The sequence below is a fragment of the Rhipicephalus microplus genome, chromosome X, assembly GCF_043290135.1.
Source record: "Rhipicephalus microplus isolate Deutch F79 chromosome X, USDA_Rmic, whole genome shotgun sequence".
Taxonomy (NCBI): Eukaryota; Metazoa; Arthropoda; class Arachnida; order Ixodida; family Ixodidae; genus Rhipicephalus; species Rhipicephalus microplus.
The window spans coordinates 351,578,834-351,600,701 of NC_134710.1; the positions used below are offsets into that span (position 1 = coordinate 351,578,834).

At 45.5% G+C, this 21,868-nt stretch overlaps 1 long non-coding RNA gene across 1 annotated transcript in view; it reads right to left on the reverse strand.

Moving 5' to 3' along the window:
• Positions 1-4,763: 4,763 nt before the first annotated feature.
• Positions 4,764-21,868, reverse strand: part of LOC142777283 (uncharacterized) — an 87,704-nt gene continuing 70,599 nt past the window's right edge. The window contains exons 2-3 of the long non-coding RNA XR_012888008.1: positions 6,501-6,627; positions 4,764-4,879 (exon numbers count right to left, since the gene is read on the reverse strand). This is a non-coding gene — a long non-coding RNA (uncharacterized LOC142777283). The remainder of the gene's footprint in view (positions 4,880-6,500; positions 6,628-21,868) is intronic.

The following is a 21,868-nucleotide window of genomic DNA, read 5'->3' on the forward strand; positions in this document are numbered from 1 at the left end:
AGCATCGAAATTCCAAAGCCATTAAGATGACACAGCTAGTTGGACGGCCTAAATAGCCTAGTTTCAGGTGGTATAGATATGCAGGAGCCTCCGAGCATAGTTCGACAACCGAAGTGCGGAAGAGTTCAAGATAGCTCTCAAAAGTAGCCATTTACCATTTCTGAGACTAAAATGCTAGCATCCCTGCTTGCTCTAAATGATTCTTGAAAACCTTGAATTTCATACAATAATAGCTAGAGAGGAATCTTGCGCTGCGATCCTGTACCTCTATTGGAATTATGGGAAGTACAGGCTTCGGTTGGATAGGGTTAGCTAGCGAACTGTCTATACAAACTTTTTTCTACAGTTTCAGCGCGGGTAGTGGGGTGCGATGAAAAGCACTGAAGCAGCGCCTTTGTAGTTCAAAGAAGCTGAAGACCACTCAGTCGGAAGTATGCTGCGACGTTGGAGCTTTGCGATTCGCATTTGACAGTTTAAACGAAGCGTCGTCCACTCACCCCTACGCATATAGCTGTAGCGTCTCATGCCAGTGCAGGACATTGCATCGAGTTCATGTTTTTTCACGAGCTCGTCTTGCCTAAACTTGTTTTAAATTGACTGCAAAACGATGGTAAAGCTAAGAAGACGCACCGTCATGCTCCACTAACTCTACTTCACAACGAAATCAAAGGTGCTCTGGAGGCAGACCACTTGGACAGACGCACCTCGCATCGCAGAAAATGGAACGTTAGGTGTTTCTCACTTAATACTGTACTGTTATTTTCATAAATAAATAGTGTAGATAATATGTACTTTCGAAAGAAAAACAAGCATGTTTGTTTTCAAGTGTTGTGAAAAATTATTCATTAAATCTTGATGCCGAATCTGGAACGCCATGGCAGAGCAATACGTACCCCGATGGTTAAATTTGCCCAGGTTTACGTTTTGCCGCCTTGTCACAAAAACTTTTTGCAATAAAGTTTCCGTACGAACTAATGAAAAAAATTTCTATTAAATAAAATTTCACATCACTTTGTTTTACACTCGAAAAAGAATTGTCGCGAATCTCAAGAACGTAATCCAACTGATGCGAATCCGAAGCCTGTACTTCCCATGATTCCCATGGAGGGTACACAAGCGCCGCTGAAGGCTACTGCGTAGACATTTTAGTGCCAGATTCCCCTCTAGGTATTATTGCATGAAACTCTATGATTTAAAAGAACATAACCTACAACACATGCCTTCTTGGTATGACCTCCGAAAGTAGGAGGCTCTCCAATGTTAATCTTGGAGGCGGAATGCTGGGTCGTATGTCATGACAACTACAGGGAGGTGCACACAGCACATACTCTGGAGCTCCTCAAAGGTTTCTATAAAGAAAACTACACAAGTTCCTAGCCACGTGGCTTTGCCAAAGTCGCATCAGTGGCACTCACTCCTAACAAGTTTAGCCGAAGTAAAACTCAATTCGCCTTTTGCATGTACTTTAATTCCCCAGTCTGACAAACAAAACGCATAAACCAATAAGTGCATGTAACATCTCTACACCCCTTTTGCATAATATCAAAGCATGGTTTTCACCTAACAACAATGTTGCAGCATACATTGAAGGTCACCAAGGCCTTTGCAGAGTCCAAGATACCACTGATAACATCTGTTGATCCAATGGCACAGCTCGGGCTTGCATGGGGCAATCGTAAAATGGCTGTCACAGCGATTGCTCAGTTCAGCTCAACATCTAAGTCACGAAAGCAGATTCATGATATTCGACACTATGATGCAACAGGCCACCTGTTGCAACGTCTGGTGTTCATTTATAATTGATTCAAGAAATAACACCAAGGCTGCGAGTCTTGCTTTTATAAAGAGAATTGAATTTCATGAAAGGCTCGAATACCATTTCACCTTGCATAATAAACTTGCCCCACAAAGGCCAAGTTTCAAGTTTGAAGCAGTGCATCCCCAGTCTAAGGAATATGCCAACGGAAACAGACAGATACCATGTACAATAGTAATTCACGGGCATTATCACAGCAAAGGTGTATACATAATTGTATACACCATAAAACGTAGTTGGGCTTGTAATTAGTAATTCATAACACCATGAAATTTCCAGTCCTATACCATGTGTGCTGTTGACATTGTCAAATAATTAAAGGATTATCGTACCTCGCAAATATGTGTTAATGTTAGTGAAATTTCCGAGTGGGATTCGTCATCCAAAGCTGCAGCGTTTTCACTGCAAACGTAAACAAACGGACATTAAAAGGTCCAACACTTTAGTGTAAACATTGATGCGTAAGGTGTTGAAGCTCGCTAATACGTTTGCTGTACTGCCAAGCAGAAATTTAAGTCCAACCTTTCAATAGGCAAAACTAGGGATTCTTATGTAATGGTCGGAGTAAAAACGATTTTTTTTCATTTTTGTATATGTTAAAATGTCTGATAACAATGTTCATGTAAAACACTGCGGTGCGTGTCTTGTTATGGCAAACATTACAGTATAAACGTTCATTACGTTTGGCAGCCGCTTAGGGGATGCACTGCGCAGCGCTCACAACAGCGCAGTTCTTACAATTGTCATGAAAGTACCCAGGGTGGGAGTCCTATTCCGATTCCCGAAAGTGTAGAGTTAATTGTTCAAGGACCTACACTATCAGTAGCTGGTGCTGTAGCGGCAGCATTGCACATATATGTACAACATTACAAAACGCAACCGCGTCAAAAAAGGGATTTTCGCCACATTTTCTGCAACGCCTGCCTTTCACGAACAGCACTTTTTCACGACACGTGACAGCAATATAGAATAACCACTACAAACAAATGACACAACAATGGTAGGTACATTCCCTGTACAGTGAAGCCAAATCAGAAGTATAGGTAGATAGGGTTACATAACCTTAACGTCGCCCATTGCTTTCGAAGAACCCAGTCCATTCAAGAATCGTATTTTGCCGCTGTAATCTTGTAAGCAAGTCGGGCAACCACACTTGTATTTTAACACAGATATTGATGTATGTATGCTGCACCGAAAACCAAACAAGATTGGTCAATCTTGGAATCCAGGACACCGGTCCACTGACTGTTCAAACTGCGCAAAACACCATTGCTACTGGTGGCTAACGGAAAGGAGCACGGTCCTCATAAGTGATGCAGCTTGTCTATTTCTTCAGCTTTAACTGGTGGCACTGCACTTGCTTGTTGTGGGAACTGGAATGAGGTGTGTTAACGTGAAATGGCTCTTGTTCTATCAACGATTCTACACAATAATGCTGAAAAAATGAAGGCGACATTTTCACGTCTGACACAGGTCTTCTTTCGCAATACTTTGAGCACCAAAAAAAGACTACAATTCACTGCCAATTGAGAATGTTTCTAATTTACGTTAGTGTCTGTGGAGATGAAAAGGTCTTGAACAAAGCAGGCCCATGAAGCTGAAGGAGCACTGACACAAAACTTCGGAGGTAAGATAATACTTGAAATAGATTTATGTGGAGACATGCACAAAATCTACGGAATATCAAGGGCAGACATACCTTAGATCATATTTAAAATCAATTATAATGTCCACGCCGCACGACTGAGTGGGACTTGGGGCCCCTAGTGGCACCGACATCAACACAAGGGCAATGTAAACAAACCTACATCACGAGGTTGTGTTGGCTGGTTGCTGGCACGCACCTTGCGCTTCTGCTACCTTTGATTTCCTCCTCCGTTTCTGCTGCTTCGCGTGTGCTGACTGTGTTATGGCCTTTATGGCGGCGCCCACGTCACAGTTTTGCCTGGTCACGTGACCAGTTGTGTTTACCTTGCCCTCGGAACTGCTCCTGCCTAGTTCGGTGCTCTTTTGAAGAGAAACTGAGACTGCAAGATCTAAAAACGCCTCTTAATAAATAACAGTCTTGCACTCGCGCAAACAAGGTTTTCAGCCGTGATAGGTGGGCCATAAGGTACATATTTCCACAACCAAAAAAGGCAAGGTGCAAAATTTTTGCCACTGTTTCAAATAGTGGTTTCCCCTTTTTCAACGTAGCAAGAATATTGCCGAGTTGCAGAAGGCCAGACCACTTGTCAAAACATTGGCTCTAGCGACACCCCTTTTCAAGCATCTTTCATCTTGTTTGTGTTGCAATAATTGCTGTTGGGCTAGTCAGTTCATAGTTTGTATTTACCATAGAAATTTCATCACTTCGCGCGAAACGTCGCAAGATAGGAGTAAACAGGAGTAATGTGATTACACTGCTCCTCTTCCCCTTTGTTTGTGCCTTGCTTGGCATAGTGTGAGAAGCCGGATCAAGTGACCAAACATTATAACACTTAGAGATATTGATTGATTGATTGATTGATTGATTGATTGATTGATTGATTGATTGATTGATTGATTGATTGGTTGGTTGATTGATTGATTGATTGATTGATTGATTGATTGATTGATTGATTGATTGATTGATTGATTGATTGATTGATATGTGAGGTTTTACGTCCCAAAACCATCATTTGATTAAGAGAGACGCCGTAGTGCAGGGCTCCAGAAAGTTCGACCACCTGGGGTTCTGTTACATGCATCGAAATCTGAGCACGCGAGCTGACAACACTTTCGCCTCCATCGAAAACACTTAATGGGAGTACCCGAATGACCTCTGGTCTTCCCCAGCCACCTTGCAGATTACTTACACAGCAGGTAGTTAATGTTTTAGTATAGATGTCACCCCTCCAAATGTTTCCTAAAACACTATAGCAATAGAGACCTACGCTGGGCGGCCCGCGTACCTGGCATTTCTGATTTCTTCTTTCAGCCTCGTAAGACTTCTTGTAACTCTTCGCTGCAATAGCGGCAGGGAAGGCGCAGGCGCCGCTCCTTGCTCCAGTTGACGAGCGTCCATTGTTCTTTTGAGGTACACTGCAGCACGACAAGGACCCAAAAAGAAATATTCGCTTTAATAATATATTTATTTATTTACAGATGTACCTCAGAGGTTCCACGAGGAACCATTGCGTGAGGGGATAGTACATTTTGATTTGCGAAGAGCGATGAAAAAAAGTATACTTATACATATGCAAACTTTTGGCTTCGAAATGGACGAAAGAAACAGCAAACAATAACGTTATACAATTTGAAATGGTAAACAATATGTAGTTAAAAGAAATGGGGAACAAAGGAAGTAGTTGACACTATAAAGTGCTAACTACTCTACGTGCCTTAATAAACAGCAAAAATGTGGACAGACACACAGAGTTCTGCAACTGAAGGCCAACGCAACAAAATTTGCATGTTGGTGTAGTTGATCTGGTACACCGCATCACGGAAGAACAGGCGTGTGAGCTGGCCAGACAAAAGGAGAGAGCTAAGTCTGTTTGTCTTGCTGCCTTGTCTTCTCGTCTGGCTAACTCAGCCGTTCCTTCTTTCTCGGTGGTGCATTGTAGCTGTTCAAGTATGACAAACCAACTCGTTCAATCTTCAGAGCTTGTCTTTCTTTTGGTGACCTTGGCAGAAGTTTGTACAGGTTAATATTTCTCTTTAAGGGAACAGGGTAAGCCTATACCCGCCTTGTACTTTAGGCCAATTAACTTTATGTACCTATGTACCTTTTTCTCCATAACCATAAAAATTACAGTAAATAATTTGCTATTATTGTGATCATTAGTTATTCCTCTTCGTACTGAATCAGAATTATCTCTGACACTTGTAATGCTAATTTTTTTGTATTTTTTTACTTGAGGTGTCTAATCATCACCTGCTAATCGGTATTAGATTCTAGAGTCGGGTTGTACGAGAGGGACACGTCTTTTCAGTAACAACGGCTACTTTATTCTGACAACCAGAGAGTCAAAAACAGAGCAGCTGCACGCAGTGCACCGGAAGTGGCAAGAGTGAAAGAGACGAAGGAGAAGCAGAGAGGAGAGCCGCACGTTGCTTTGAATGCTGCTCCGCAGGTTTTTATGACCGCGGGGTGCGTAGTGGCGGCCGCGTCACTACAAGATGTGTTAAAAAAAGTACTTCATCACACTAGAATAATTCTGCCTCAGTATGTTTTCCAGCACACTGTCTAAATACTAGCTGAAATTTATGTTTATAGATGCAGTGGTTGCTGAGAAAAAGGAATACATAATGGCAAAAAAGCATGTTTTGAGATAATTGCGTTCAAAGTGGAAAATATGTTTTATTTAAAAGGTATTGCAAAATAAGCGCCAATTGATGGACATTTTCATTAGGCACCAGCCATATACTAAACACCAATATCTTTTCTTTTTATTTTTGCGTTCATGTATCTGCCCTGGCGGGCCTCGTTTGTCGCCTGCTTCGCGGCCCTGTCAGCGAAGTACTGATGACTCAGGTCAAGTGTGCGTAGGCTCTGCAATGTGTAGCAACTTGGCGAAATTCTAAACAAGCTCAGCACATTCACACGAGCACGATTAAAGGGGATCACAGCGTCAAGACTGCATATTTTCAGAGTAGAATATCATCATTACTAGTCAGCGCCTCGATTAACTCCCTTTTATCCCCTTGCAACCTCACGTACCTGCTCCCAGGGCTGTCACCGATAGCGAGCTATACGTCTATCGATACGCTCTACTATCAGCGAAGAACTTCAACTCCAAGCTGCGTCGTGCGCTCTTCAGCTCCACACGGCACCTCCTGGTGGTATCCTGCGCACCATCGTGAGAAAGATCGCGAGGAAAGAGTTAGCATCTATGGCATACCCGCAAGACCCGAGCCAGCACATATACGGACATTCAGAATATACAGGTATTCAAAATCGTTCTGCAGCAAAATTTCTATCCGCTTCTGCTCGACATACTTGGTTTTTACAACTGCCGGGTGACCTCCATGAAATCGAAACATATTTAATGAAAACTAATCCTACATTTTAATCAGTAAGACATACTTATATGTGTGCCCAAACTCACAAGCTACATTTAGATTGGTGTGCGGGGAAGTATGCTGAAGCCTAATGAGATACAGCAATGGTGATAGCGGCCATTTTTTTCAGAAACGAAGCGTTATGGTCCATCAAGTACAAACTCAATCAGGCGAGTGGCATCACCACTCTCACTGTGCATGCGCGTCTCCTCCCCCTCGCTCCACTCCCCTACGTTCAACCCCTCTCACGCTTCACAATGCCGGCAGCGTCGGCTATCGAGTTTCGTATTGAAAAAACCGACTGCTCGCGCTGCACAGCTGTTCGCTGTCCCATGGCCGGACTACAGTGGTGGCACGCGCGCACTTCCTTACGGCCTGCGCACCCAAGGATGAAACAATAGGGCAAATTCTTCACTGCTCATTGCAGCGGTCGCCGAGTGGGAGCGTTTCCAACCAACGCTCCCTTGGATACCAAGGGAGCGTACGATAGCGTGGTTCAAGAGGACTTGTGGGGAATACTGGACACACTGGGTGTGGAAGATGGAGTCACTAATCTTTTAAAGGAAAGCTATGAAAGTAACAAGGTAGTTATAAAGTGGGAAAAACGGGTATCCAAGCCCACAGAGGTGAAACGGGGACTTAGGCAGGGGTGTCCACTGTCACCCTTGTTATTAATGATGTGCCTACCAAGAATAGAGGCCAAATGAGAGGGAAGTGGACTTGGCTTTAACCTCTCTTTAGTCAAACAAGAAAAACTCATTGATCGGGCACTACCAGCATTAATGTACGCAGATGATATAGTGCTAATGGCCAACAACAAGGAAGGTTTTGCGGAGATTGATGGACATCTGCGGTAATGAGGGAGATAGGTTAGATTTTAGATTCAGTTAGGAAAAATCAGCGGTCATGATTTTTAATGATATCGAAGGTAGTGAGCTTAGAATACAGGAGGTCACGCTAGAGATAACAGATAAATACAAATATTTGGGCGTATGGATAAGCAAAGGAACTGAGCACCTAAGGGAACACGAAATATACGTGACGACTAAAAATAACAGGAATGCAGCAGTGATGAAAAATAGGGCACTGCGGAATTACAATAGGTATGATGTTGTGAGATGAATATGTAAAGGGATCATGGTTCCTGGGCTGACGTTCGGCAACGCGGTCTCGTGCATGAGGTCAGAAGTTCAAGCAAGATTAGAAATTAGGCAACGTGAAATATGTAGGCTTGCTTTAGGAGCTCACGGGAATACACCAAACCAGAGAGTATAAGGTGATATGGGATGGACATCATTTGATGGCAGGGAAGCTAGCAGCAAGTTAAAACTTGAGAAGTGATTGAGAGAAATGGGGGAGGAGCGTTGGGCTAGTAAGGTTTTCGGCTACTTGTACATAAAGAATGTCGATACAAAATGGAAGAAGCGAACTGGGAAATTGACTGGTAAATACTAAGAAAACAGCGGGTGGCAAAACCAAAAAAAACTATTGGTTAAGAAGAAAGTGAAGGAAACGGAGACTGACATGTGGAGAGTTCGCATGATTAAGAAGTCCGCACTAGAAATCTATCGAACCTTTAAGCAGGAAATTGCCAAGGAAAGAATCTATGATAATACTCGGCGTAGTTCTCTACTGTTTGAGGCCAGGACTGGAGTATTGCGAACCAAGACATATCGGGCCAAATACGAAGGGGTAGACACAGTATGCAGTGCTTGTGGAGAGGAAGAAGAAACTGCCGAACACTTGATAATGTTCTGTCACGGCCGGACTCGACTCCTTCTCCGGCGCTCCCCTTACGGCCTTCGCATTGGGGCGTTTTGCTGCCTGCCGCCGCAAGTTCGGGGTGGCGCTGCTAGACCACTGTTGCTCCGCCACCTCCAAGCGCGTTCACGGGCGCAGTGTGCGCGCCACAGCGCTATGGCCATCATAACAGCGCTGAGTTCGAGGAACAGAACCAACTGCGGCGCCTGAATTCTTGAAGATGAACGTTTTATCCACACAATACAGCTCGGTCGTTGCATGTGATGAGGTTAAAATGGTATAGTCGACCTCTGAGAGCACCGCTTACCCAGTCGCAACCATTCCGGCAGCTTTCCCGAATTTTCGCCCACGCGTGTTGTCACAAGCAACAGTAATCCATTACAGCGCACAAAATTCAGAGCGAAAAAGCAATATTTATTTTGTCGTAAGGTAGACTAGAACTTAAATAAAAAAAACAATTTCTGTGCGAGGTGAGCACAAATACCTTTTTCTTTCAAACTCACGCTAGCAATACAAATTAACACAAACACAAATGCATGGTACAAATAAAGCGAACCTCTATGACATACTCATCACAGTCTGAAATATTTTCCAGACGGCTTGTGCACATACGCAAGTGGTTTTTCATTTCTATCGCTCACCATCTTGGTGTAGTTAACGAGAAGAAGTCTGATGAATTTGTCCGCAATTAAACGAGCTGTGCGCCTTGCGTGGCTGCTGTCTACACCCTCTGGGCAGAGGAGGACGGGTGATTGTTCGAGGTGTGGGGTAACCAGAAGTTGCAGCACTTCATGCACTTTTGTACGCGGAAGTTTGCTAGCAGCTTTTTCAAAGAAAGTAACAATGTTGTCCAACAGTGTCAAAAACATACGGTTTGGTTAGTGGAGTGCACTTTTGTCCTGGCTGTGCAACAGAACATACAAAGCATCAGCTTTGTTCGTAGTCGTCGGAATCGTAACACAAGCATCACACTCAAACTCACTGACGAGCTTCACGATGTATCCACTCCCCGTAGGTAGACGGCGATGACTCCGCTTTCCGTTTCGTCGGCTGTCGAGGAGCCGAGGTGGCCGAGGGGCCACGCGCTGCAGGTTCTTTACGCGGCCTCTTCGTAGCCGGGACCATATACAAAGGATACTAATCGAAGACCGTGGGCACGGCTCCTGGACGCAGTTTCCGGATACGATATCCGGGAACATAGTCATTTTCCGTGAAGTGTTTGCTGTACACTACAGTCGATGCGGACTTGTCATTGATGACGAGGTTTTCACGTGAAACAGTTTTCCTCCACTTCGAACACAGTTCCTCATCGCTAGGAAATTGGTGGTACGACACACCCGGTGTCTTCCCTTGCTGTGACTTACACAGTGGCACGCAACAATAAACCATGGCTACGCTAGTGCAGTTAGCGTGCCTGAGCGTGTCTGATGCATTGTTTACCCGAGGTCATAGAACGCAGTCAAGAAAAGTCGCAGTCGGTGACGCGGGGAGCCGGCGGAGGTTACAGTGAGGTGATGCTGCCCTCTACGCGTCAGAAAAAAATATATGCGCGGCGCCGGTATTGAGAAGGCCGTAAGGAGCGTGCGGAAGGAGCGTCGAGTCCGGCCGTGGTTCTGTAAAGAGCTTCACCCTATAGTTCAGGATGATGGCGCAGGGTTTTTCAAAGGACTGGTGTTTAGGGACAGGGAGGGCAAAATAGACTTTAAGCGGGTAGACTTAACTAGAAGGAGGTTATCTGATTGGTGGCTTAAGTCAAGGCAAGAGTGAAAATTAAACCCTTCACTGCAAAGTACGAATCCTCAACCTCACTATATAAAGGGGAAAAAAGATAAATCGAATGATTAATTCACTAAGTATTCTGGCTAGGTGGTTAGCCGCCACCCGATCTAAAGGGTGCAGCCACATCCATCCATCCATTCATCCACTGCAAGGATCAGAACCTTTAAAGACAGTTAAAGGATGGAATGCGTAAGCTCCGAGAAGTCTCTGGAAGTGTGCATGTGACCATATGCACAGTACCAGAGGTCTGGGGAGCAGTCTCGTGGGATTGAAAGGAGGGTAGTGGAGGCCAATTGTGTGATCAAGGGTATGAGCCGGCAACTAGGATACAGCGTAATGGGGGTGAACCAAGACGTGTACGAGCCCGGCTCTCGCCCCTTTGCACAGGATGGCATTCACTACAGTGGTGCGACGGGCAGCCGGGTTGGTAATAGAATAGTTCGTCAAGCCACAGCTTTTTTTAGGGGGGCTCAGAGCTCTGAGACCAACAGTGTAGCCGAAGACGGTTCTAAAGGGGCACAAATATTCGAGCAACATGGAGTCCGTGGGAGAAGAAATCGACGTAAGTACAATGGCCGAGCTAAGTCAGACATAGGCTATATTAACATGCAGGGAGGCAGGAATAAGTTAAACTGGGAAAAGATAGAAGAGCAGTTGAGACAGGAGGAACTCATGGTATATGGAGTTGTGGAGACACATCTTCAGGACATGGAGCAACCACCTTGCCATCCGGACTAGGTATGGGAATATTGTAATACAACAGAAGGCAGCAGAAAGGGGGGTGATATTGGGGCATTCATTCATAAAAGTACCCCCACATGGGCGCCTGTGAAAGCAGGCGTTTGGTGTGTAGCGACACCGCGGACCCGAGCTAACGGGGGAGTTTCTACTCCCTCCCACGCCTAGCCATGCGTGGCTTTGCCGTGTCCAGGGAAAAGGGGATCCTGGGGGTTGAGCCGACGCTGGGTGATTGGACCGTTAAGGCCCCCCAGCAGAGGCAACACACCTCTTTGGCCCCGGCTTCACGTAGACAGCACCCCTGGGCTGACCCACCCAGGGGAAATCGGCAGTCGCCTTTTCCTATCTCTCTCTCCCTACATATTCGTCTTTATCTCTTACTATTTATCTGTCCTGTCTTCTACTCTCTTCCGTTTACTTCCAAACTTCCTGGCGGCTAGGGTTAACCCTGTGCAAATAGCCTACCTTGGTCTAGGCGCATTGGGTTATAGTGGCGTTGTACGGCTGGCGTCTGCAGTTTTCAGCATCTGTAAACTTGTAGCGTCCCCTCGTTGGGCTCCGTGGTGGGTGGCCGCCAACGCTGCTGAACATAAATAAGAAAGGCATGCATAGAGCATTCCCCCTACTGTCTGATCGTACTGGCTTAAAGCGGGTACACACCAATGATATAAATTTTTTCAACCAGCCAAAAGAAACATATCCTCACTTTCATGTTATCCACTGTGAAAAAACGGAAAATCAAGCCAGGACCGTCTCTCCTTTCCTAGTTTCTAGATGTCTCACCGAATCTCTTGGCACAGGATACAAGGTAACCAAAATGGCTAGTGGAGACCTTCTCCTCGAAATCCGCGACAAAGAACAATTTGAAAACCTAGACCGTCTTTCAGATTTCGGTGGCATACCAATAACCATAACACCACATAGATCAATGAACACAACTCGCGGAGTGGTATCTGACATGGACTTAATTGACTTGACTGAGACTGAACTTTTGGAGGGGTGGAAGAGCCAAAATGTCACTAATGTACAGAGAATCATCATCAGAAGAGATAATAAGGAAACACCGACAAAACACTTAATACTCACGTTTGCATCCAGTAAACTACCGGAATCTATTCAAACAGGGTACATGAAGACATCTATCAGGCCGTACATACGAAACCCTCGTCGTTGCTTCCAATGCCAGAGGTATGGCCATGGCTATAAAACCTGTCGTGGTCGCCAGACTTGTGCACAATGTGGAGTCCTAGGTCACGTGTCTGAGAACTGCAAACAACTGCCACACTGTGTAAACTGCGAAGGAAACCATGCCGCATATTCGCGCTCCTGCACATACTGGAAAAAAGAAAAAGAAATAATTACATTGAAGGTGAAGGAGAACATTACATTTAAGGAAGCACGGCGAAGAGTCGCTCCATTCTATGGACCTACATACGCTGATGCGGTGCGTCAGGGGGCACCGCCGCACCAGCCCTCGCCACACCTTCGGCCCGCGCATATACCGAGCCGGTGGTTGTGGCACCTGCCCCCAAGGCGGCTGTAGCCCAGGCTACACCGCCTACTCCCAAACAGAGACCGGAGACTCCAGAGTCCTTGGGTCTCAAGGCCTCACCTCACCAGGCGAGGCCCGAAATTCGTACTAACAGCCCGCACGTGCGGGCATCCAGTGCCTCCAAGGAGGCAATGGATACATCGGTACCCTTGGTGCCGAAAGAGTGGCGTGGCTCCTTGGAGCGCGCCAAGAAAACAAAAAAGCAGATAACAGGGCCTGGGGACGGCCCTGTTAAGTGAACTCAAACTCCCTGTCTAAACAGCCACTCGCTTTTCGTACACACAGCACTATTTTACATTCATCATGAACACTCAAATTATACAATGGAACGTCAGGGGCCTTCTCAGAAACCTTGACGACATCCAAGAACTCTTACACGAACACTCACTAAAAGTGCTGTGTGTACAAGAAACACACCTTAATTCAAAACACACAAATTTTCTTCGTAAATACGTTATTTTCCGAAAGGACCGTGTTGATGCCATGACATCATCCGGAGGTGTCGCCATCATAGTGAATCAAGGAATTGCATGCACACACTTACAACTCCAAACATCCCTTGAGGCAGTGGCTGTTCCAGCAGTTCTTTTTGATAAACTGATCACAATCTGCACTATTTACATTCCTCCTAGCTATCAGCTGCGAAAACGTGATTTACACTCTCTAATTGATGAACTTCTGGAGCCTTATGTTCTCCTTGGAGACTTTAATGCGCATAGCAGGCTATGGGGTGACTCTCGGTATGACGCGCGAGGTCGACTGATCGAACAGTTCCTTCTCTCGTCGAGCGCGTGTCTCCTGAATCGAAAAGAACCAACCTAGCTATTATAATCTCGCTAATAACACCTACTCCTCCATAGACCTAAGCATAGCATCTCCATCTCTTGTGCCTCTACTCCAGTGGAATGTCGTCAGTAATCTGTACGGAAGTGACCACTTCCCCGTAGTTTTGAGCACAACTACCGTAACTGAGTGCCCACCACGTGTTCCCAAGTGGCTCATAAATAGAGCCGACTGGGAACAGTTTTATACCATCGCTCGTCTAGGTTGGAATGACATATGTACTTTGAACATTGATGTTGTTGTCAACTACTTCACAGACTTTTTGATTGATGCAGCAACAAAATGCATCCCACAAACAAATTGACACCCTGGAAAACGGCGTGTGCCATGGTAGAATTCTGAATGCCGAAACGCGCGCAAACAGCAAAACAGAGCTTGGAAGCTGCTTCGGAACTCACCGACAGCCGAAAATCTCGACACTTTCAAGAAAATAAAGTCTCAAGGCAGGAGAACGCGTCGGCAGGCCAGAAGAGAAAGCTGGCAGAAGTTTTTGTCAGGGATCAATTCATACACACAGGAGGCTAAAGTCTGGAACATGGTCGGTAGGATAGCAGGAAAACAAGTACACACACTTCCACTCGTAAACACTCAGGGTGATACCTTGGAAGATCAGGCAAACTTCCTCGGTGCACACTTCGAACAGGTGTCCAGCTCATCCCACTATACTAACACTTTCCAAAAATACAGAACAAGAATATAAAAGCAGAAACTCGAACACAAATGCACTAGATACGAGGCATATAACCAAGCTTTCAGTCTAGCTGAGCTGCGAACGTCTCTAAACTCCTGCAGTACTTCTGCCCCAGGTTCTGACCGTGTGGTGTATGAAATGTTAAAAAACCTACCAATCGAAACACGAAAAACCTTACTTTGTTTGTACAATGCTATCTGGTTTTCTGGCACTATCCCTACCTCCTGGAAAGAGGCTATTATTCTTCCCATTTTGAAAAAGGGCAAGGACCCTTCTTTACCTTCGAGTTATAAGCCTATTGCACTTACAAGCTGCTTATGCGAAGTCTTCGAAAAAATGATAAACTGCCGACTTGTACATATCCTTGAAACAAACAATTTGCTCGACCCATTCCAGTGCGGGTTTCGAGAAAGTAGATCCACCACAGACCACCTTGTTCGTATTGAGGCACAGATCAGGGACGCCTTCGTCCATAAACAATATTTTCTCTCTGTATTCCTCGATATTGAAAAAGCTTATGATACAACATGGCGTTTTGGAATTCTAAGAGACCTGTACCACCTTGGCGTGCGCGGAAGAATGTTTCACATAATCGAAAATTACCTGTCAAACCGGACATTCCGTGTCCGAGTGGGCACGGTTCTTTCCCAATCACTCGTCCAGGAAACAGGCGTGCCACAAGGTGGTGTACTTAGCTGCACACTTTTTCTCATCAAAATGAATTCCTTGCGCTTGTCCATTCCTCGCAATATGTTTTATTGTACATATGTCGATGACGTCCATCTGGGCTTTAGATCTTGCAATCTGACAATGTGTGGGCGGCAGGTTCAGTTAGGTTTAAACAAGGTCTCCAAATGGGCAGAGGAAAACGGATTCCGACTGAACCCACAAAAAAGCACGTGTGTCTTGTTCTCCCGAAAGAGAGGCATGCACTCAGAACCCGACATTGAACTGAACGGTCAACGTCTGTCTGTTAATACGGAGCATAAATTCTTAGGATTAATCTTGGACAACAAGTTGACCTTCGTACCGCACATCAAGTATCTAAAAACAAAATGTTTAAAAGCCGTGAATGTTTTAAAAGTGTTGTCACGTACTAGGTGGGGTAGTGACAGGCAATGCCTCATGAACCTCTATAGAAGCCTTATTCGTACCCGCTTAGATTATGGGGCCGTTGTCTATCAGTCTGCCACTCAAAGTGCCTTGAAGATGCTTGACCCCGTGCACCATTTGGGCATCCGCCTTTCTACGGGTGCTTTTCGCACCAGCCCCGTAGAAAGCCTTTATGTTGAGTCAAATGAGTGGTCGCTTCATCTGCAGAGAACTTACATGTCCTTTGTTTATTTCCTTAAGGTAAAAGCAGACAAGAAGCACCCCTCATACTCTACTATTAATGATTTGCCCAGCTCAATTCTGCTTCAAAACAGGCCTTCAATGAGGCAGCTCTTCTCAGTTCACCTGAAGAGTCTAGCTGAGGAATTTGGAGTCTCACTTGAACACAGTTTAATGGCTCCTGTAGCATACCTGCAACCGTGGCAGTGTCAGACTATAGACTGCGATGTGTCTTTTCTAGAAGTTACAAAACATGCGCCTATTGCCCATATCCGAACACACTTCCTGGAACTTCAACACAAATACACACGTCCTGAGTTCTTTAGAGATGCCTCCAAGTCTAACTCCTCTGTGTCCTACGCTGCTGTCGGCCCATCCTTTTTGGATGCTGGCCCTCTACATCCAGACACGAGTTTCTTCACAGCGGAAGCTTATGCGATACTTGTGGCGGCTAAACACATCAAGCAATTACAAATACAAAAAGCAGTAATTTATACGGACTCCCTCAGTGTGATAACGGCTCTGCACACTCTTAAAAAACACAAAAACCCAGTCCTTGTCTCACTTTACTCCATTTTGTGCACACTCTACACACTCAAACAACATGTTGTAGTGTGCTGGGTGCCAGGGCACCGTGAGATTCAAGGCAACGTGAGGGCGGATCAGCTCGCTGCATCCATCCACAAAAGCACTGCCCCTACACCCATATCAATCCCGGCCCTTGATCTTAAGCCGTCTCTCAAACGAAACCTCAGGGTATATTGGCAGAGCAAGTGGGATACACACACACAAAACAAACTACACGTTATTAAGCCACACCTTGGTCATTGGCTGCCCGTATCAAAATCGCGTCATACAGATATAATACTAACGAGACTCAGGATAGGACACACATACGCGACACACACTTATCTTTTGTCTGGTGACGATCCACCATTGTGTGACAAATGTGGTGAAGCATTAACAGTCCTTCACATACTAACCCAGTGCAAGCACTTAGAAACTGTAAGAAAACAACATTTTCCATTACCCTACCGACAACATATACCTTTACACCCTGCAATGTTCGTTGGTAGGGAACCGCTTTTTAGTCATAAATCATTGTTAGAGTTTTTAAAAGAAATTCATAGTTTTCATATCATATACCCGGGCATTCCGTAGCACGACCTCTCCAGAGAGGTTTTTGCTGCGGTGGCTACACAAGAAAGCACTTGCCTCACGGCCCTTGGACGCAAGGGTAGGAACGAGTGAGGCACTTGTGCTAATGCCATACATATCCACCATCGTCTTTTATTATCACCAACTTTTGTCATCTATTCACTCCCCACGCACCTTTCACGGCATGGTCATGATTTTATTACCTGTATGTTCTTACCCGCCTTACCGCGAGGAATTTTATGGCCCTTAAACAGCCGCTTATCACAACCATTGCCCATATTTTTAGTAAGATGAACTGGCGCTCTTTGGCCGTGAAATGGCCCTTGCGCCACAAAACAACAAACATCATCATCATCATTCATAAAAGTACAGACTGGCAAAGGGTCAAGCATGAGTGCAAGGAACATTTATGGCTAAAAGGGAAAGTGGCAGGGCAAATGACACTCCCTGGTTTGGTGTACTTGTGGACGGGAGCAAAGGCCAAAGAGGAAAACCAGGCAATGGTCGAGTGTCTATCAAAGGACGTTGAGGAATTAGGAGGAGAGTGCGAGATAATTATACTAGGAGATATGAATGCTCACGTAGAACATATAGATGGGTATACTGACTCAATAGGCAAAATGATCATAGATATGTGTGAAAGGCATGATTTGATCATTTGCAACAGTACTGAGAAGTGTGAAGGGCAAATAACATGGGAGGTAGGAAGGCTGCAGTCGACGATAGATTACACACTGATGTCACATAGGATGTATGATAAGCTCAGGGGAATGCACATGGATGAAGGTGGCTCCAGAAGTCTGGGTAGTGATCACAAACGTATCAAGCTAAGTTTTGGAAGAGCAGTGAATGTGGGAAGGAGACAAGATGAGCAACTACAGGAAAACTTTCATTCAGAAAGGCAAATAGCAATTTCTAATAAACAAATTGAGAAATTAATCACTGACGATAATAAAACAGTATGGACATACGCAAATCTAATTAGACTGTTTGAGATAGAGCTTGCTAAGGCACCTGACAAGTCACCCAGGAAAAGAAGACACAAGTCCAAGAGTTGGTGGGATAAGGAAGTTAAGAGAGCCATAGCAAAACGTCAGAAAGCCTCTAGGGAACACAGACATGCAAGGCAGCGGGGTGAACCGACAGATTATGTTGAAAGAAAATGAGACATCTTCCTGAGCTCTAGAAGAGAAGCATCCCTCCTGATCAATGAAATGATTAGAATAAAGGGTTCTCAGTGGCTGGCAGAAGTACATAAAAAGGACAGAAAGGCAGCTGCGAAATTTTGGGACCATCTAAACTCCCTAAGAAAGGAAACAAGCCTAGAGCAGAGGTTTATAACTACAGCTCAAGGTGCTAGGCTAGAAGGGGACGAAGCTATTGAATATATAAGAACAAAAGTAAAATCAGGTTCTCTTCTCGATAAAGAAGAAACCACTTCTCCCCACTCGGCGCCCGAGGCGCACCACCCGCGGTGGTGTAGCAAAGTGGGAGAAGAAACGTACGCCACTATCCCAATAGCGGCTGTTGGCCTGCTGGTCGCTTGACGATGAAGCAGAAGCAACGCTGAAAAAGTTCTATATGGCTGAGAAAAACTTGTATTTACAGATTTTACAAAACAATGGACATCAATGTTACAAAAAAAGAAAAGAAAAACAACTTGGAAATGAACCGACTTCTGTAGGATGACCCTACGGGGTTCGGCGAAGCCGATGGTGCCTAACACCGCAAGCTCGGTTCAGAACACTTGGCGGAGCCCCGGGGCCTCTTCTTATTCCTTCCTGGCGCTCCGCCCTTACAACACTCTCGGCAAATAATCACCTGCTTGTCCTTTCATTGGACAGTACAGTAGGTAGATCAACACAAAACCGCCACGAGGATGCCGCCTTCGTGCACGTGGGACTCATGCACTCTCCCCAAACAACACAACAATCAAAACGTAAATAAAACAAAACTAGCAAAAGCATAGAGGCCAGGGTCAGCTTCGCGGCGCACAGTTATCTGGACAGAGCTAGCCGTACTCGGTATTGGTGTCATAGGGCGACTTCCCTCTACCATGTCAATTTCTTGACGACGGGGCTATAATCCTCTTGCCTCTGTGCACCGTACGAGGAACCGCTCGCCGACCGCACATGTTTCTGCTTACGAGCTTTTTTGCCCGGATAAACGGGGACGCAGTCGAAGACATGCCCGATTCAACAATAGGCAACCCAGGCGTCGAACGGGCGGCCGTTGCCATTTCCCGTGTCGCGAGCCCGCTTCTGAGAGTTACTGGACCAAAGCCGGACCGGCAGAAAAGGTCGTCGGTGACTTCAGAGTTTTCGCAACGCGCGCCGCCGATTCTGCAGGCGCGCAAACAGCACGTGGCCGGGCCATACGCCGAACCGATGCGAGGAGTCACCGCGGTGCGCAGGGTCTCGGAAGAGGCCCGTTGATGCGCCGACTGCCAGTTCCGAGAGGCAATTAGGGGGCCGTCACAATGACGTTTATAATCTCACTCCTTTTGTAGCCCCGATTGGTTCCCTTTTCCTAGAGTTAATGGTAACTCGAAATGCTCGACCATCTCTGGCGTTGAACAAAGCAGGGCAATATGCTGGCGCCGTGTGTCCGCGCTCGCGGCAAAACCGGTTAGTCGCGCTTCGACCGCTTGTCACTCAAGCAACGCTGACCGCCCGCAGCTGACATGCCGTCCCAAGCCTACGCCGCAAAGCAAATAAAAGCACACAATTGCCGCGCTACGAATTCTTACCGCGGTCCTACAACAAAAGTGACAGACAAATTTCAACAAATAAGTGCCTTACGCACCAGAATAGACAAGGATGGATCAAGTGGTGTAATGGCTCCATTTTCACAACGATAGTTGGAAAGGGCTGAGAAGAGGGTTCCAAGTAGTACATCAACAGGCCCAGATGGCATTCCAATTATGTTGATAAAGACATTGGGTGCGAAGTCTAAACAGAATTTGAGGGAGGCAGTAAGCAGAACAATAATCGATGGTGAAGTCCCCGATGGATGGAAGCTTAGCAGGATGAGCATGATCTATAAAGGAAAGGGGGGACAAAGTTGACATAAGCAACTACCGCCCTATAACAGTGACATCAGGGGTCTACAGGTTGGCGATGCAGATTATAAAGGAAAAACTGCAGGCGTGGATAGAGGATGACGGGGTGCTGGGAGAACTGCAGAATGTGTTTCGGAAACACAGGAGGTTGGACGACAATCTGTTCTCACTAACGCAAGGCATCGAAATAGCAGAAAAGGAACTAAGGCCCCTGTGGCTAGCATTTTTCGATATCAAGGGAGCGTATGATAGCGTGGTTCAAAGGACTTGTGGGGAATACTGGACACACTAGGTGTGGCAGATGGAGTCACTAATCTCTTAAATAGAATCTATAAAAGTAACAAGGTAGTGATAAAGTGCGAAAAACGGGTATCCAATTCCACAGAGGTGAAACGGGGGCTTAGGGAGGGGTGTCCTTTGCCACCCTTGGTATTCATGACGTACCCACCAGGATTAGAGGCCAAATTAAAGGGAAGTGGACTTGGCTTCAACCTCTCTTTCGTCAAACAAGGAAAACTCATTGATCAGGCACTACCAGCATTAATGTACGCAGATGATATAGTGCTAATGACCAACAACAAGAAAGATTTGCAGAGATTGATGGACATCTGCGGTAATGAGGGAGATATGTTAGGTTTCAGATTCAGTAAAGAAAAATCAGCAGTCATAATTTTTATAGATAATGAAGGTTGTGAGCTTAGGATACAGGAAGTCACGCTAGAGATAATAGATAAATACAAATATCTGGGCGTATTGATAAGCAATGGGACCGAGTAATTAAGGGAACACGAAATATACGTGAACACTAAAGGTAACAGAAATTCAGCAGTGATGAAAAATGGGGCACTGTGGAATTACAATACGTATGATGTTGTGAGAGGAATATGGAAAAGGGTCATGGTTCCTGGTCTAGCGTTCGGCAATGCGGTCTTGTGCATGAGATCAGAAGTTCAAGCAAGATTAGAAATTAAGCAACGTGGAATAGGTAGGCTTGCTTTGGGAGCTCATGAGAATACACCAAATCAGGGAGTACAAGATGATACAGAATGGACATCATTTGAGGGCAGGAAAGCTAGCAGCAAGATAAAACTTAAGAAGCAATTGAGAGAAATGGGGGAGGAGCGTTGGGCTAGTAAGGTTTTCGGCTACTTGTACATGAAGAATGTCGATACAAAATGAAGGAAGCGAACTGGGAAACTAACTGGTGAATACTTAGAAAACAGCAGGTGGCCAAACCAAAAAGAACTATTGGTTAAGAAGAAAGTGAAGGAAACGGAGACTGACATGTGGAGAGTTGGCATGATTGAGAAGTCCGCACTAGAGATCTATCGAACCTTTAAGCAGGAAATTGCCAAAGAAAGAATCTATGATAATACCGGACGTAGTTCTCTACTGTTTGAGGCCAGGACTGGAGTATTGCAAACCAAGACATATCGGGCCAAATACGAAGGGGTAGACACGGTATGCAGTACATGTGGAGAGGAGGAGGAAACTGCCGAACACTTGATAATGTTCTGTAAAGGGCTTCACCCTATAGTTCAGGATGATGGCGCAGAGTTTTTCAAAGCCCTGGGGTTTAGGGTCAGGGATCGCAAAATAGACTTTAAGCAGGTAGAATTAACTAGAAGAAGGTTGTCTGATTGGTGGCTAAAGTCATTGCCATGAGTGAAAATTAAATCATTCACTTCAAAATACCAGTCCTCAACTTCACTATTTAAACAAAAAAGATAAATCTAGTGGTTAGTTAACAAAGTATTACAGCTAGGTGGTGTCAGCCGCCACCCGATCTAAAGGGTAGAGCCACATCCATCCATCCATCCCACTCTCTCAACCCCTTCTCTTTCTCAGTCGACGCCTCGCCTCTGGCCGAGTGAACCGACCACGCTAGCCGCACGTGTTTTGGATCTGCCGGGGAATATCACCGATACCAAAGAATACATTCGCTGCTATATTTCACCAAGTAAGTATACTTGTTGTGCACTTCAGTTGCATAATTTTCTCAATCGGTTTCTGATTGCGTTGTTATAATATTTTCAGGGTGCATAGGTTAAACTGGTACACGTGGGCTGGCCGGCATCGAAATGGTGTACTTCTGCGTGCCCTTGTGCCGTT